Source organism: Rhinichthys klamathensis, unplaced genomic scaffold (assembly GCF_029890125.1).
Source record: "Rhinichthys klamathensis goyatoka isolate OS25496 unplaced genomic scaffold, OSU_Roscu_1.1 h1tg000040l_1, whole genome shotgun sequence".
Taxonomy (NCBI): Eukaryota; Metazoa; Chordata; class Actinopteri; order Cypriniformes; family Leuciscidae; genus Rhinichthys; species Rhinichthys klamathensis.
The window spans coordinates 11,563,301-11,582,568 of NW_026606587.1; the positions used below are offsets into that span (position 1 = coordinate 11,563,301).

The 19,268-nt window shown below is 42.0% G+C and overlaps 1 protein-coding gene across 1 annotated transcript in view; it reads right to left on the bottom strand.

Moving 5' to 3' along the window:
- disp3 (dispatched RND transporter family member 3) overlaps positions 1–1,411 on the bottom strand; it is a 76,948-nt gene extending 75,537 nt beyond the window's left edge. The window contains exon 1 of the mRNA XM_056246862.1: positions 1,115–1,411. The gene's annotated coding sequence lies outside the window, so the exon portion shown is untranslated. The remainder of the gene's footprint in view (positions 1–1,114) is intronic.
- Between the last annotated feature and the right edge of the window lie 17,857 nt (positions 1,412–19,268).

The following is a 19,268-nucleotide window of genomic DNA, read 5'->3' on the forward strand; positions in this document are numbered from 1 at the left end:
ATGGATGCTGATGTTTTATACATTGATTTTTGCACAGTGAAGTCCCTTCATAAAGGAAATTCAATAAAGCAGCGGCAGAGATCAATATCAATATAATAAGACTCATGCAAAAACCTCATTGTTTTAAATTATTCTGAATGTTTTGTAATACTGTCCCAAGCATTTCCAAGGTGTTTATATGTGCACATAAACCTAATCTCACGTCTGTGGCAGACTGTATAACCTTCTCATCAGATGGAAGCTAAAAATAGTCGAGCCCCCCTCCCCTTCCTTGTTTCTTTCTTTCTTCACCTGCCTCTGCTCACCTTTTTCCTCACCACCTCATGTGTGAATCTCACTCTCCACACACACTGAAGTGTGAAGTGCGCAACACCACAGTTTAAACGGGCGTCTTTTATGACTTATGACTGAACAACAGTGACTCATTCGACCAGTCTCTCTCCAAAATCAGGAAAGTTCACAAGTATAAATAACCACCCGTCTGTTTCCAAAAGACAGAGACGTACTGGAGGCAAAGCTAGTCGGCGAAAAATCTGTCTCCTGTAGGTCTATTAAATGTTCTCAAATGCAGCGTGACAGTGTGAATGTGTGTGTGGCTGAGGGATGAGAGATAAACCGATTAAAGCACCGTGCCAGCGCTTGCTTACGGATGTGTCCACGTCTATTAGATCAAGCGCTCCCGGCTCGCACTGGATGAATGATTCTGCATCTCAGACAGAGAGTTGGCCGATCTGGAGGTGGAGATGTTGTGTTTTTAAAGAACTTTCTATTGACCCAATGTCTTCACAAACATGGTAAAACCAGAAATCGCCTGCATAATGAGGGACAGCCGATGGTTCCCATCAATAAGGCTTGATAAACATTCTAAATAAAGGGTTTATGAAAATATATAAATGCAAAAAGGTTTATAGGGTAAGGTTTTCGAAAATCATTAGCTTACTATAAAATAATAGAAGTCAATGAAAAGTGATACGGAAAGTGATGAGAAGCAGTTTTGGATGAGATGAAAACACACCTTGGTGATCCAGGTTTGAGAACATCTGAACAATGTCTTTACTCTGTTGACTTTTGAACTGAACAAAGCTGAAGTGACTTAAAAAGAGAAGTGTCTTACCTGAGTCACTCTGGATTGATGTGAAGGTTTGCACTTCCTCTATGTCAGCGAGTCAGCGCTGCAGTGAAGGCACTTGTCTTTTTTTCTTAATGTAAAGAACACCACAAACTACTTCATCAGATCTTAGTATAACACAAGACTCCTTATATTTCAGTCACTAAAGGTGTTTTGGATTGTCTTTGCGTTGTGTTGGCATCTGTTTGTTTGCACCTCTTCTTTTGTGTGTCTGTACTGTATGTTGTTGTCCTGGCGACAGCTTCACTGAGTTCACGCGCTCTTCCACTCTCCTCAGCACCACTCGTCCGCTCGCTCTCTCTCTCCCCGCTTTGTTCATTCCTCCATCCAAGCCGATTCATCAGCGCAACATAGAGAGGGGGAGACAGGAGACATGTTTGTGTACAATGGAGTGGTTGGGAGGGAAAACTAAATGACAAAAACATGGTTGATGTTACTAGTTTGAACATACATGAATGGTTTGGTAATTCTAAAGCAAAAGCTGTGGATAATGTGATTCTGTTGTATTAAGAAGACATGTGCACCCCTGTACAGACGAGGATGGTTTGGTCTTATCTAGAGAGAAAGAGAGAGAGAGGCAGACAGACTGGAGGAGATATATAACATACAGAAAAGTGTTATCAATGATAATGAGGTAATAATTTCACTGTAAAAAGTGATCAGTTGACTTAAAATAATTAAGTAAACTTTGTGTGTAATTGAATAGATTAAGCTATCTGAACTTGACAATTCCACATAACTTAATTTTTTCAATTACGCATGAAGTCGATTTACTTAATAATTCTGAGGGAACCGGTTTCCTCTCTTTTTTTAAGTTAAGTCAACTGATCACGTTTTACAATGAAACTAAATGTGAACACAGGATTATAGCAAAAGATTTAATATTACTCTCACGATTATGCTTAGTTTCACCCTTATGGACTCTTAGTTTGTTTTTCTTTAGTCACATGTCTCCTTTGTTCTCAGTTTTCTGCCATTTGTTTGTCTCCTAGGTTTCTCATTGCAATCTTGTTTGTTACTATGGTTACCCATTCCCTCGTTTGCAACACCTGTGTTCATTCAATCATCTTTGTTTGCCCTTAGTATTTATATCCCTGTGTTTTAGTTCTCATCTGTCGGTTCTCGATAACATTTACGCTGAGTTTGGTTATGTTTTCCTTCTGTTAATAAAGTCTGTTTACATTAATCGTCTTCATCGTGTTCACACTTTGCTTAAGCGTGACAATTACAAGGCATATTGGCAAGACTTTATATTGTAACATTATTTTCTTGACAATTAAATGTATAGTTCACCCAAAAATGTTTGAACTGCGTGACTTGCTTTCCTCTGTGGAACACAAAAGAATATATTTTGAAGAATTTAAAAGTGCAGTGTGTAAATTTTAGTGGTGAGGTTGCGAATTGCAACCAACAGAAGTTACGGTGGCCGACAGGAAAAGATCATCGTCTGAAACAGCAGAGAATGGCCAATAAGGTTTGTTTACAAAAATACATTTAGAAATTATGTTTACTTAATTATTCAGTAAAACTATATGTTATTGCGAATATTATTGTTACTTGTTCATCATTGTGTCCGTGTTTTGTTCGCTGACTTCAGCTAGCTTCTTTGCACGAAGAACAACATAGTGACGAAACGTGCTCTGTAGAGCAGTTTGTCCGGTTAGGGCCACCGTAGAAACATGTCGGCCCAGAATGGCTATTTCAATGTAAGGGGACCCGCAGTGTATGTAGATAGAAATGGCTCATTCTAAGGTTATAAAAACATAACGATTCATTATGTAAGATCTTTATACACCACTGAAAACATAGTTATGTATATGATTGGATTTCTGGATTTTTGGGGGTGAAAATTGGATTTCTGTTTACAGATCCTCCTAAATGTACACAATACACCTTTAAGCGAACAATTTTAGTGAGCATTGACAAAAATACACTGAGACATTTCTCAAAATTCCGTATCTTATTTTGATATCCGTATCACAAATGAAATAATGCCTCTAAACACGAAGAGACTCGAGCTTGGCGGGCTTGGCGGCCATGACATAAAGAGACTCAGGCGTGGAGGCCATCTTGGCTGAAGACTTAGGCGTGGTGGACATCTTGGCTGAAGGAACCCTCTGGTGTGGAGGGTACTGTGGGATTGTGGGAAAATGGATTTTTCCCCCCTGGCATCCGTGAACGAACGGGTCCATTCAAACCCATGCGAAAAATGTCCTTGAGTGCGACATAGTTAAAATCAACCTGGTAACAGAGTCTACAAAAGTCCAAAACAAAGTCCTCAATGGCCAAGTCGCCTTGACGAAGGCGAAGAAGGGCAACTGCTTGGTTCATGGTTAGCGTTCAACTTGATAGAACTTGGAAGGCAAGTTGATAGAACCCAAGAGCAGCTTTATTTCCAAAACATGAGTGATCATAAAACAAACAAAAGCTTGGCTTGACTTGGCTTGGCTTGGCTTGGCTAACATGGCTAGAGAAACATAGACTTAACAGTAATGGTTACAGGGACATCACTACTAGACCAGAGACTAATGAAACATGAGGGCTATATATATACACAAGACTAATGAGCAAACAAGGGACACCTGTGCATAATCAACTAATGAGAACATGATACATAAGACAAGGGAAGCACAAGACATGATCACATGACAAAGGGAAGCACATTAGAGGGCTGCATTGGGATTGAGTCCCGCCGGGTCCCGCGGGACCCAACGCAAATCTCGCGGGAGCGGGCGGTTTGAACTTTGCTGCGGGCGGGAATGGGCGAACAAATAAAACCCCTGCGGGATTGGGAGGTAGCCTAACGACATGATGGAGATGCCAATGATGTGGAAAATAACCTTAAACGAGGTATTTACAGCACAAAACCTGAACAAGGCAAGTCTGACATTTACTATTCATCTTCCTGATCAGTGCGTCAGAATACATGCAGGCCAGGGAAACGAAACCAACAACCCCATGAATCTCTTTAACAATAGCAATACAAATACGCGTTTTTTTCCTGCGGGACGGGAGAAGACACAAAGTCAGTGCATCTCTATTATTGTGCGGGAATAAATTATCCGAGTTTTGCGGGTGCGGGCGGGAGTGGACATACATATTGCGGGAGCGGGCGGGAGTGTAACACATACGTTGCGGGAGCGGGCGGTAATGGTCAAAAATTCGGCGGGCGCGGGCGGGAGTGGGATGAAGAAAACAGTCCCGCGCAGGACTCTAAAGCACATGACAAAACCAGGAACATGACAATAAGCATGAATACAAAATAAAAAAAACATTAACACACACAAAAAAAACCAACACAAACCATGATAAGAACGGAAGGCAAGGTAAAGAACCCACACAGGTAACTTAGCTTGGTACTCAGTCTTTATTTCTGTTTTTCGCAGGTCCCAGGACAGAAGAGTATCTCAAGGCTGCCGGACAGGGAAAGAGGACAAAGATAACTGGTAAGTCAGGTAGGCAGATAAGAAGTCAGGTGAGTCACTGTAGTTACGAGCGACAAGACCCGACAACAGTGTGAGTTTGAGAGTGGCTTATGTAGCAGTTCATAATTGATGACAGCAGGTGCATGTGGTTAATGTTCTGGGGAACGGGAACAAGTGGGGGTAGCTGAGGAGTCTAGCGTCTAGGGATCGGAAGGAATCGTGACAGTACCCCATCCCCACGGGCAGCTCTCGAGGAAAGGTGCGCACGACGATGTGGACGGCCTCTACCGATTTGGGTGTTGAGCGGGGAATTATTTTAGGAGGGCCGGGATTAGGATGTCGTGACACAGGACCCAAAATCTTTCCTCAGGTCTATAGTCTTTCCAGTCTATTAGGTATTCTAGGCAGCCGCCCCATCGTTGGGAGTCGAGGATGGTATGGACAGCATACACCGGTCCTTTATCTAACACCAATAGATGAGGAGGCTCATCTGCAACGCCAGACCTTGTGGGAATAGGGACAAGAGAAGGATGGTAAGGTTTAAAGAGGGAGACATGGAACGTAGGTGTACTGCGGTAGTAAGGTGATAAGTTTGGCTGGTAAGACACTTTGTTTATTTGGCATTGGATGGTGAATGGGCAGATGAATCAAGGACTCAGCTTGCGGCACGGCAGTCGGAGGCAGATGTCCCGGGTCGAGAGCAAGACCTTTTATCCCAGATGGTATACTGGGGTGTCAGATCTCCTGGTGTCGGCCTACCTCTTGTGCCTCAATGCAGGTGTACATGAGTTGAGTTCAAGACCCTCTCGCTCTCCTTAAACCACTCATGGAAACCTGATCATGGAAACAGGGGTGGTTGGAAGCCGAGTTCGCACTGGGAGTGAGACCAGTGGTGGGTTGTCGGAGGGAGTTATGTGCGTACTCTGGCCAGGTGATGTACCGGCTCCAGCTGTGTTGGTGACTGGCAGCATGACCCCAGGAAGCGGCCAATCTCCTGTAATATCATTTCGGTTTTCCCATTAGACTGGGAATGGTAATCAGATGATAGACACACCTAGGAGCTGGAAAAAGGCCTTCCATACCCTCAATATAAATTGAGGGCCTCGGTCAGACAAAATGTCTTCAGGTAGGCCAAAGTTTTGGAAGACAAGCTTAAACAGGGCTTCTGCGGCTTCCATGGCATTAGGGAGGCCCTCATCTGGATCAGGTGGGATGCTTTGGAGAACCGGTCGACAGCTACTATAACACAGGTGAGAGAATATGACTCGGGGAGGTTAGTAATGAAATCAACTTCTAGGTGAGACCAGGGTCGGTGTGGTATAGGCAGAGGGTTACCTTCAGGGAGGTGGTGTGGTGACTTGGAGATGGTGCAGGTGGGACGACCTTGTACGTAATGTTGCACTTCCTGGGTCATATGAGGCCACTAGTACCAGTTGCAGAGGAGCGAGAGAGTTTGCTGACTGCCTGGGTGCCCTGAGCCTGAGGAAGAATTAGTCCATGAGGGTCAGACATAGACACTCTTCAAAACATCTCTTCCCCCAGGACAGGATTTCCCCCGTACTCCATGAGATATGTGGAGAATGAATTTGAAACAACGGGCACCCCAAGATGATGTCAGCAGTCAATCCCTCCAGCACAGGCAGAAGTGATATCTCCTCATAGTGAGTGCAGCCACAAGAATTACATCAGCAACCAGAAGCTCATTCAGCAAGAACAGTAGTCCCATCTCTAAAAGGACATGCATTTTAAATTTCACAGCTAAAATAGAATTAATTAAATTAATTAAGAGTAATATAAGTGCCTTAACAAAAACACAAGCTGTACATAACTGCTTTTAAACCCTTGCATTGTCTTGTCTCAACACTTAAGTGGCATTTGCACAACATCTTTTTCAAATAAGAACAGAAAACTTTTTATGCGCTTTGGCCGTTAATTTACACGACAACAGTGTTTTGGGGGCCTGAAAATGCAAACTTTAGAAAACAGGTTTCAAATTGTTCTTTTGAAAACAATACCATTATCATCCCTGTGTAAACTACAAAAACATGGATTTTTGGAAATGGTGACGTCATGTGTGTTCAGTCAATAGGCATGCGCGAGTACTTGACTTGACTCCCAGTCCACGTTTTCCTGACATTTTGCAGTTTTATAGTCCAGGGTCACTTGTAGTAATAAACCAACCTCATCGTCCGTCCACAAAATCGCTTGAGGCTTTTGCCATCTTGATTGTTTGTATTCACCGCTCTGTAGAGGAATGTGCGCAGGTACGTAGTGTTTCTTTACTGACCTGGCATGTGTCGTGGAAAAATTATAATAGACAAAGTCAATCATGTCACTAACCATAAAGTTCTGATTTTATATTATAATCAGTAAAGTTAATCATATTACTAACGTTCTGATTTCGTATTTCTATCAGATATCATGATTTCAATATTTCTCTCATGTGATACAATCTATCATGCTTCCTACTTCTCTGTCTGAAAACGACTAAAACTTTCCATTTCTTATTCTAACAATAAAACATAATGAGACTTACTTCCTTTATTTCAGGTTGTAGCCATCAGGCGTTCTTTCCACATGATCTAACCACCTGACAAATATTTGACCCAAATGTTTGCTTGGTCAGGTTGAAGTTTGACAATGCACTAAACGTTCTGTTCCTTGAACATGCTGATGTCACTAACAAAGGAGGGGGGCTTGCTTTAACAAATGTGACAAATCATGTGGGTAGAGCGGGACAATGATTTTTTGCTTAGTGATGATGATTCTATTTTTGATGTGTCTGGCTTTTCCACTATAAAGCCTGTTGTATTCTTTGATTAATTTTGAGACTTCTCTGAGTACTGCTCGAGAGGACTCCCAGCTGAAATAAAGAGCATCTAAAGGACATTTACTGAAGTCTGTCTGTCATTTAAGCTGCGCAGCAAAGGAGTTGTTAGGGAAAGGAAAAACTCGAAGCTAAGACGTCGACTGTGGACGTAGAGAGCTTGAGTAGGGTAGTTTAGAAAACTCGAAGCTAAGACGTCGACTGTGGACGTAGAGAGCTTGAGTAGGGTAGGATTAGAAGAAAAACTCAGCGGTTGTCGATTGTAGACAAAGGGAGCTGGAGTATTACAGAGTGAGCATTTTAGGAAAAGCGGATAGTCAGATTATAGGTTAGCATTAAAAAAGAAAATTCCACAACATTTTGGCGAGCCACCAGGAGCCCAAGGATTGGTCCCTCCATCGGCGAAGGACGTTCCGGAAAAACGGACGACAAGATATAGGTTCTGAAAAAAAGGGAACTTGTATCTCTTATTATTTTGATTTCAAAATCTTGCCAACTTGCAGCAGATTCAACGCCGAAGGAGGGACCACATCTTAGACGGGCGAGAAAAGGAAAAGAACCTAAGGTAGGACACACAGACTTCAGTTTTCTGTTTCTTTTTTTTTGATGCGTAAAATAAAACATTTTTGTGCGTATGAAATTTTTTTTTTTTAAATAAGAATTTGGAACGTGTTGTTTGTTCTGTTCTGATGATTGTAATTAAAATTTCCAAATTTGAAAGATCTGAAAGAGGGATTTTGGAAGAGTGAAATTGAATTGGGAAATTATTAACCATTTAAAAAAAAAAAAAAACTGGCTGCACTGGAGGCACCTAGATTTAAACGCAGTATCCCGTTATCTTATGGGGAGGATGAAAGACAATTAAATTTGCCACAACGATATAATTTCTATTTGACAAGATATACGTATCTACGACGACGTATAGGATTGAGATTAAGTGGCCAGATAGAACAAATATTTGAGGAAGATCCTGCCGTGTTGGGGATTGGATGCACCAGGGCGTGGCAGCAACCCCAACCAGGACCTGAATTATTAATAGGGCAAACATCTCTTTATTTAATCACCAGGCCTAATTTAAGACCTTACATAGACAGAGCAACAGGTGAATTAGGATTAATTCCTATTACAAAAAAACTAGGGTATCCACAAATTTGGGCTTGGAGATACACATCTAACATATACCCAGTAAACTGAATTTATAAGATTGTTTCCTTGTGTTTGTAAATTGTTTTCTCTTTTTCTATTTTATTTATTTTGTTTTTTGCTTTCTGCAATTGAAGAGCTGCTTCTAACAAAAGATGGGGAATTGTTGTGATAAGGGAAAAACTGAAAAAACTGAAATTCAGGGTGCGTTTAAAGAGTTGATCAGGAAGTGGAAATTGGGAGATGAGCAAATCGCTCAAATCAAACTGTGGTCAAAATTAACAAAGGGGCAGTTTGCTGATTGTGGGACTTTGAGTGTGTCAGTTTTAGGAGAGACACGACGTCTCCTTGAAAATTTGCCCCCAAGGAAACGGAAGAGGATTGACTGGACACTTTTCCGAAGATGGGAACGAGAGGCTGAGGCACGCTTTGAAAGCCAAAGAGAAGGTGAGCGAGCTGCAGATTCTCTGATTGCTTTGCAGACAAAAAAGAGGAAGCAGGAATTGGATGAGATTCGGCCGCCGCCCGTGTCAAGGCCCCCTCCCTACAGAGCAGATGCTGCAAAAGCTGAAGAAGGGGAAGTTCGCCACACGTTAAGAGATGGCGACTCTGCAGAACCACTCCGGAAAGAAGAGGAAGTTGAAACGGAGGATGAGAGTTCGGATGAGGATAAGGGTGAAGCAGGGGGCATCTACAGAGAGGTGAGGAAACTTTTAGATGAAGCAATGACACCAGAACTGAAAACACCACTCAAACGAGTGTTTAAAAGTGTCAAAAGAAAAGCAGCTGGGAAACCACCTCTCCCACACCCAATAAAAACCCGGCCAATTTCTGCAACTGGGGAAGGATCCCAAGAAGCTTATAATCTGCCTATGCTCCAGTTTCCAGGTGCAGACGGTCCGGTGTGGCTGGAAAGGCCATGGGATCTGGAGGAACTACGAAATGTGACAGCTGCCCTTCCGAATCCAGAAAAGGGAGTGGAACGTTTTATTGTCGCAGTAACAAATGTTGATGTGACTTATAAACCCACAGGTCGATATTGGGCTGCCATTTTCAGTGGAAAAATGGGCCTGAAATGGACTGAGATCCGAGGAGTTCCTCCTGCCCCTGCATTCAACCCCGCCCTTCCGCGCTTGGAGGAAGGAGGAACTGAAACTCAAGAATGGAGAGAGCAGTGGACAGCATTGATCGAACGCCTGAGGCTGGCCTTTCCCATTAAACCTGATTGGGCAGCTATCACCAACACAAAGCAAATTGAAAGGTGAGACGGTCTCTGCTTATCTTGCACGACTAAAGACTGTTGTTGATGAATGTGCAGGGCTTCCAGAAGGAACGGATAATTCCAGTGTCCTGAAACATCACTTTGTCAACGGCCTCCTTCCAAGCATTCAGGGAGCTGTGCGACTGACCTGCATTGCGTGGGAGGCACAGGATCTTGAAGTGGTGACGCAACACGCGAAGCATGCTGAACAGAATGACGACAAGAAGAACACAGAGAAAGAAAATAAGTTGCAGACTGCTCAGTACATGTTTTACCAAGCTCAATCCAACAACCAGCCGCCAAGAAATAGCATGATGGGATCGAGGTGCAGGAACTGTGGACAGAGAGGACACTGGGCTAAAGATTGTCCCAACAATTTTTCCCAACGACAACAACGTCACCCCCAACAACGCTATCCTCAGCAACAGCAGCAGAGCTACCAGCAGAGAAAGCAGAACTACAGAGAGCAGAGAGCTTCCTCATACCAGCCCCCCCCACCAGCGCCTTATAGGACTGCATAGCATGAGGAGAAAGAGACTCAGACAGCCACTCAACTGAGAAAAGAGACAAACTCGAATCAAACACAACTGCTACAACTGACAAAAGACCCAAACTCAAACCCAATGATGACAATTACTATACAAGGACTTCCAGTTTCTTTTCTTGTCGATACCGGTGCGATTTTTTCAACTATCACGACTAAGACTGCATCCAGGTTTGACAAATTGCAAATTTCTGATCAAACTCGTACTATATGGTATTTCAGGCTTACCACAAATTGATAAACTCTCAGAACCATTGATAGTGATAGATGGAAACAGAACATGTACACACTCATTTTTGATTTCTGAATCATGCCCTTTGAATTTGTTAGGTAGAGATTTGATGGCTAAATTAGAAATGACAATTGATGTTTCATGTGAAGGAATAACAGTAACACCAAAGAATGGAAATTTTGCTCAGATGTCGCCAAATTGGTATTATAACTGGGCTATAACTCCTGCATTTGACCCATATTCAGAGTATGAGTTTTTACCAGCAGACTATGAGAAGCCGCCTCATTTCCATTGTACCTCGCGGTTTGTGGGCCCCGAGAGGGACAGTGAGTATGAGGAAAAATGGTTAAATGAGCAGATGGGTGAGGAATTAGCTCTTGAATACCTTCTAATATCACAACAGTTCTCTGCATTTACTGTAAAATTAACAAACTCTCAATCTGCTTTCTTTCAACAGTTGCAAGTCCAACCTCATGTCTCAGTGGGGAAAAAGGGAAGCTCTTGGGCGGAAGTAGGAGAGTGGCTCACAGAGCAGGTGGAGTCAGGAGGTTGGACTTGGAATGGTGAGGGGTACTATCAAAAAAAAGGGGTAAGAACATATCCAGCAATGCAAACGGTAATAGTTCACAGGTTGTGCAGTGAGGAGAGAAAATTTATTCCTGATAAGATTGATAATGATTTTGATTTATTATCAGGAATTCCAGAAACCCTTTGGGCTAAAGATAAATTTGACATTGGAAAAATGAAAGATGCAATGCCTCTTCTTATCACACCAAAGACACAATATAGGCCATTTAGGCCTCAATACCCTCTCAGCAAAGAAGCTATAGAAGGAATTTCGAAAGTACACGCTGCGTTGGTTGAAAAGGGTGCTATTGTGCCCTGTCAAAATTCACCCATAAATTCACCTATACTTCCTGTGCGGAAGGCATCAGGTGAATGGCGTTTCGTGCAGGATTTAAGACAGGTAAATGAGGCCATTCAACCGCGCTCCCCGATTGTGCCTAATCCATCGACAATTCTATCGGAAATACCAAACAAGGCTACCCATTTTACTGTGATAGATTTGGCAAATGCATTTTTCTCAATTCCAGTACATCCAGATAGTCAATATTGGTTGGCGTTTACGTTCAAAAATAAACGCTGGACCTGGACTGTAATGCCGCAGGGCTATACAGAGTCTCCAACTGTGTTTACAGAAGAACTTTCTAGAAATTTGGAAAGTTTCGTCCCACCAAAGGGGAGTACATTAATTCAATATGTCGATGATTTATTAATCTGTTCTCCAGATAAAGCCTCCTGTGAATGTGAGACACGTGCATTGTTGAATTTTTTGTCACAGAATGGACACAAAGTGTCTAAAAATAAGCTGCAGTTAGTCAAAGAGGAAGTGAGATATCTGGGCCACCTAATCTCAGCAAATGGCAGAGCATTAGGCCTAGATCGAATTGAGGCGATCCGAAAAATTCCGAAACCAATTACAAAATCACAAACGATGTCATTTCTAGGGATAACGGGATACTGTAGACCATGGATCCAAGATTATGCTGAAATTTCAAATCCTCTCCTCATTGCAGCACATGAGGTTCAGAAAATGACTGATCCAGTAACCTGGACAGAGGAACGTAAAATAGCATTTGAAAAACTAAAATTGTCACTTGCTACTGCACCTAGCCTAGGGTTAGCTGATTATACAAAAATTTTTGAATTATTTGTATCTGAAAAAAAAGGGTTTATGTCTGCTGTTCTAACACAACCTCATGGCGATCGTCGGCGTCCAGTAGCGTACTATTCGAAACGATTGGACACTGTCGCACAAGGAATGCCACAGTGCCTACGATCCGTAGCCTCTGCAGTCGAAGCAGTATTGGCATGTTCAGATTTGGTGGCTTTCCATCAACTAATAGTGCATGTTCCTCACGCAGTACACGCTCTGTTAGTGCAGTCAAGGACGGCTCACCTCAGTGCTGCCCGATCACTGCACTGGCAGAACGTCCTACTCACAATGTCAAATGTCACATTGAAAAGATGCACTGTGTTAAACCCATCTACATTGCTACCGACTGACGAAGACGGGGAACCCCATGATTGTACTCAGGTGGTAGAAATAATGACAAAACCGCGACTTGATTTACTAGACACACCATTGCCAAATCCTGAATTGGTTTATTATGTGGACGGATCGTGTCTCCGAAATCCACATACAGGATTGCTTTCAACTGCATATGCAGTTTGCACAAAATTTGAGATCATTGAGACCGAGTGTTTACCACAAAATCATTCAGCTCAAGCAGCAGAACTTGCAGCACTTGCACGTGCATGCGAATTGGCTAAGGGTCGTTCGGTAACTATATATACTGATGCACGTTATGCATTTGGTGTGTGTCATGACCATGGAGCAGTTTGGAAAAATCGGGGTTTCCTCACTGCTAATGGGAAACCGGTGGCACATTCAAAATTGATTGATAAATTACTCGAGAATTTATTAATGCCAAAAGAAATTGCTATTTGCAAATGCGCAGCACATATGAGGACCAACGATGAAATATCAAAAGGTAACAATTTCGCTGACTCTGTAGCAAAAAACACAGCGCTGACAGGATGTAAACTGACTGACTTTATAGGTTTTGCATCCCTTTCTACCGACAGTACCCCAGTGCCACCATCATTAACTGAAATTCAAAGGCTGGGTACTAATCAGGAATTAAAGTACTGGTCAGTAAAGGGTGTAAAAAATGACGAAGGTGTCTGGATAGATACCAAAACCGACAAACCATTTTTACCCAAACAATTGTATCCTAATTTTGCAAATTGGGCCCACGGATTAGACCATGCCTCAAAAATGGCTATGAATGATCTGATAAGTACATCCTGGGTGGCGCCAGGATTTACATCAGTTGCAGAAAAATTTTGCCGAAATTGCCATATTTGCGCAGCAAATAATGTGGGAAGACAGAGTAAAAAAGCTATTTACTCTGCCCACCCCACACCTGACCTTCCTTTTCAGCATCTACAGATGGATTTCATTGAGTTGACACCATGTCAAGGGTATAAATACTGTCTTGTGATTGTTGATATGTTTTCAAAGTGGGTTGAGTGTTTCCCAAGCAGGAAAGCTGATGCTACGGCTGTAGCGAAAGCTTTGATAAGAGAGGTAATTCCTAGATGGGGAGTACCTGAGAAATTGTCTAGTGACAATGGAACTCATTTTGTAAATAAAGTCATAACTGAATTGGCAAAAGGGCTTCAGATAAATTTGAGAAAACATTGCTCCTATAGGCCGCAATCGGCAGGAGCAGTTGAGAGGTCAAACCAGACAATAAAAAACAAATTATGTAAAGTTATGGCTGAGACTGAAATGACTTGGGTTCAGGCTCTGCCCATTGTCTTAATGGCCATGAGAGCCCGAAAAGGGACGAGGACAACCCTCAGCCCACATGAAATTCTTACAGGTCGTCCCATGCGAGTAGGAATCGAACCTCCTCCCCAGGAGGGTTTGGCGGGGGTAGACGAGCAAATGAGGAAATATATATTGTCACTAACCAAAACTATCAAAACAATTCATTCCCAGGTCAAAGCTGCTTTGCCGGTTCCAGGTACGGAGACACAGCACTCTTACGAGCCAGGACAGTGGGTCTGGATCAAGGATCACAGACGCAAGGCGTGGTACAACCCGAGGTGGCTGGGTCCGTATGAGATCATTCTAACAACGAATACAGCAATCAAAGTTTCCGAGCGTGACGCTTGGGTTCACGTGTCACACTGCAAGCCCCACCAACCGCCATCCAGAGGAAAGTAGGGGAAGAAAAACAAAAGGACGTGCTGGTAACGTGCCTCCTCTACCTGCGAGGGAAAGACCTTGTTATTGCTCGCAAAGAGCAATCAAGGTGAACATGGAACGTTTCAGACGTCTGTGGGGCCAACGCGACGACCAGCACACCTGGGAACGAATGTGGTCTGAAAAAGTGTTTAAATGCAGCATATGTGTTATTATATCTGCCAGTGTGGTGATGTTGATTATATTGCTGTTCCTGTTTGAATTTCCTCCAGGATGCGACCAGGGTAGAAAGAAAAGGGAAGTTATGCCTGTTCATCATGACTATTCATCCGACACAGAAAGAAATCACTATGAGTTAAATTTGTTCTGGAAATATGCTAATTATGCAGCTAAAAAACTAGCACCCAACAAAGATTGTTATGTCTGTGCACACTCCTCCTTCTCTGCCGCTTATCCATATCCTCTGTTACCAGAGCCAGTAGAGGGTCATAACTCTTAAAAAATGAAGTGGGGGCTCTTAGACAAATGACTCTGGAAAACAGAATGGTATTGGACGGAATTCTCGCGGAGGAAGGGGGAGTGTGTGTAAAACTTGGAAAAGAATGTTGTACTTTCATTCCAGCTTATGATGAGGATGGGAGTTCCATCCCAAAAGTGCTGGACGATATGACAAGGGTGCGGGATGATCTGTGGCAGGATGAGCAGGCAAAGAACAAACCAATGGGGTGGGACTTAGATTGGATAGCTGATGCCTTCCGCAATGCTTTTGGTAATATCTTCGGACCCATACTTAAGCTCTTGTTACCAGTAATTGCTGCCTTGCTTATGGCAGTGATTATTATTGGGTGTTTGATCAAATGTATCCGAGCTTGTCTAGGAAGGTTCATCAGAAGCATTGTCTGGGGAGGTATTGGAAGTAGGAGAGATGAGGAAGAAGAAGAAGAAGAAGACTCTCACTATGAGCGGTTGCATCCGGCTGTCCGTGGGCCATTGCCCCCGATCGGCCGGATGCGGTTGAGCCCGATTGAGCAATCAGAAATCCAATACCGTAATTTTGCTATTGCACGGGGTCTGCCAGATGTAGTTGTGGCCAATCGGTCTGATAGAGAATCAGTAATTTGATAATTTTTCAAAATCAATAATGTGATGTACTAACCAGATCAGATTTTTGGTCATAGAAATTTATGACCAGAGGGTGGAAATGTCGTGGAAAAATTATAATAGACAAAGTCAATCATGTCACTAACCATAAAGTTCTGATTTTATATTATAATCAGTAAAGTTAATCATATTGCTAACGTTCTGATTTCGTATTTCTATCAGATATCATGATTTCAATATTTCTCTCATGTGATACAATCTATCATGCTTCCTACTTCTCTGTCTGAAAACGACTAAAACTTTCCATTTCTTATTCTAACAATAAAACATAATGAGACTTACTTCCTTTATTTCAGGTTGTAGCCATCAGGCGTTCTTTCCACATGATCTAACCACCTGACAAATATTTGACCCAAATGTTTGCTTGGTCAGGTTGAAGTTTGACAATGCACTAAACGTTCTGTTCCTTGAACATGCTGATGTCACTAACAAAACATTTTTTGCTTAGTGATGATGATTCTATTTTTGATGTGTCTGGCTTTTCCACTATAAAGCCTGTTGTATTCTTTGATTAATTTTGAGACTTCTCTGAGTACTGCTCGAGAGGACTCCCAGCTGAAATAAAGAGCATCTAAAGGACATTTACTGAAGTCTGTCTGTCATTTAAGCTGCGCAGCAAAGGAGTTGTTAGGGAAAGGAAAAACTCGAAGCTAAGACGTCGACTGTGGACGTAGAGAGCTTGAGTAGGGTAGTTTAGAAAACTCGAAGCTAAGACGTCGACTGTGGACGTAGAGAGCTTGAGTAGGGTAGGATTAGAAGAAAAACTCAGCGGTTGTCGATTGTAGACAAAGGGAGCTGGAGTATTACAGAGTGAGCATTTTAGGAAAAGCGGATAGTCAGATTATAGGTTAGCATTAAAAAAGAAAATTCCACAACACATGCATAATACAGCATTTTTAGTTGTTTTCGCGGATCCGGGGATCGTTTTGACAATGTTGTCACCTGTTCACAAAACATTTAAAAAATGCAAAGTAAAATTAGTTTTTAGTACATCGTTGTTATTAAAACGTACCCTTAGTTGTAAGTGCGTAACCATAAACTCAAATCTTTGCAGACAAACGGTATCCCTCACGATACTAAACAGCATATTTGGTAGAAGGATGACATTTAGATCCCTGCTGGCTTTTTAATTAAAGAAACTGCCATTGTGAAGGCGGGAGCACCGCAGATATAAAGGCCCACAAGCATCTTCCTTTTTCCAAAGCAAGTGTAGCCCTTCATATGACCTTATGAAGAACTGACTATCCGTTAACCTTCACATTTACCAGTTAATCATTATTTTTAATTATGCCTATAGGGTTATGGATACAAATGTTGGATAAGTAAAAAAAAAAAAAAAAAAGATGACTGTTGTGTAACAATTGACTGCATACGTTTATGTATTAGGATGATGGTTCTTATTTTTACATAAAAGGGCATTAACACTAAGAAATGTTTCATACTGCACCAACACTTAAGGGTGTGATATTTGAAGACACTTGCAAGGAAAATGATAAAAAAAAGAAAGTGATGAGCTCCATTATGACACTTCATCATATGTTATTTTAGAGAAGCTGCATGTATAATCACCTCTTCTGCTTGTTCAGTGCCTCCACCATGCTGAAATGTCTCATCTCTCTGGGTTTCATCATGTTTAAGCACTGGAGTGTGTGAGACTCAGATGATGATGATGGAATTGCTATTAGGGCTGGGATATTGCATAAAGAGCAAAAACTTGTTAGTAGGACAGAAATTGTAGAACTAGAATGGATCAAAAGAGAACACTTTTTCTATTCTGTGACTGGGCGGTGTTTTAGAATAATAGCATCTTTCTATTGCTGATATTATGACAAATTGAATTGTTTTGTATAGTAATATACCAATATATCATGCAGGTGGATTAACTGACCAATTTGGCTGTTATAGAATTATACCGTGCCCCATTATCAGAGATGGTCACTCTGTGTTCTGCCACCCAACCTTGTCAATTTCTGGCCACGGTTTCTGTTTTATTTTTAAAAAATAAAAATATCTTATATAAAACATTTTAAGCACAGTTCTCCTCAACAAGTTGCACAAGTTTGAATTGAAAGTAATGTTTTCAGGCACTGAATTGGAATTTAATCGCAATTAATGAAAATGTATATAAAATGCAATTAGATGAATTTTCTTGTATGTGTTTTTCAACCTTTCAATCTTTATATGTAATTTCATAATTCTATTGCCTTTGAAATATGGTTGAAGTATAAGTTTATAAGTTTAAAATTGTATGCCATGTATTTAACTGATTAATAATTACACATTAGTTATGATGAAGTTGCAATATAGTTGCCTTTAATTTCATTAATATTATATTATTTGCAAGTACAGTTAAAAAAATATACTAATGAAGTACACTATAAGTTCATGTTCACGCTCTAAACAAATGAAACCAATTATAGTTTCATTAAGTTCATGATAAGAGTTTGAACACTGTAGTACAGTCTTTTTAAAGAATTAGCTTTCTGTAGGCCTAAATTGTTGTAAACTGGCATTTTTTTTTTTTTTGTAAAAATTGCAAAAACACATAATATATTTTAATTATAGAATTTTTTTTTTTTTTAAATAACAGCGGGGATTTCCGGTTGGGCCTCGAAGAGATGTAGACGTGTCTAAATGAGCTCTCCCACATGAACCTTAAAATTCGTCAACAAGACACTGTTGTTTTTTCATTGTTTGAAGCCATACTGTAACGATCACCAGCTGGAGTGCCCTCGAGAGCCACCAGAGGGCGCTCCACAATAGACTATGATCACTTCCTCACAAACTACATTTCCCATACTCACTGCCTGGACTCATCATCACTGATCACATTCACCTGTACCTCATTGTCACTGATTGTATTCACCTGTTTCTTGTCATCCTGCTAGTCTCAGTCTATTTATACCATGTTCATTCATTCACTCACCGCGAAGTCTTGTTGTACTGTGTGTCTGCATTTCCGAGCGTTTTCCCGTGTTTGTTTTGCTGTTTTCGACTTTGGATTGTTCTTGGACTCTGATTATTGCTGCCTGCCCTGACCTCTGCCTGTTTCTTGGATTCTCTCTCTGCATTCTCCATTGTCCTGTCTGCTGACTCTTGACCCTGCCTGTACGACTATTCTATATTAAAGCTGCATTTGGATCTTCACCTCCAAGTCTCGGAGCAGTTCGTAACAGAAGACTTCGCCACACCAAGATCCAGCAGCGATACCAAAATGAATCCAGCAGTGAGAATTATGTGTCTCCGTCAAGGAGATCGACCAATTGAGAATTATGTGATGGACTTTCTGAAGGATGCTCATCTGACTTGCATGGACGAGGTATGCTTGATGATATTTTTTTCGCGGAGGACTGTCCGAGCCACTCATCTACCTTATGCCATTGCATGACCCTAGCTGGACTCTTGAGTTTTATATTGACTTGGCCCTGTAACTGAGCGGCTCAGCTTTTACTGTGGGTTTGGTGGACAAGGCTGAGGATCTTCACGCCATACCTGCCAAGTCTGAGCTTCTTCACGTCCAGCCAGATCTGCACGTCACGCCTGCCGAGCAAGAGGCTGCTGTTCACGTCACGCCTGCCGAGCAAGAGGCTGCTGTTCACGTCACGCCTGCCAATCCAGAGACTTAGCTTCACGTCACTTCTGCTGAGCCTGAGCCTGAGCCTGAGCCTGAGCCTGAGCCTGAGCCTGAGCCTGAGCCTGAGCCTGAGCCTGAGCCTGAGCCTCTTCCTGAGCCTGAGCCTCTTCCTGAGCCTGTGTCTTCGGACAAGA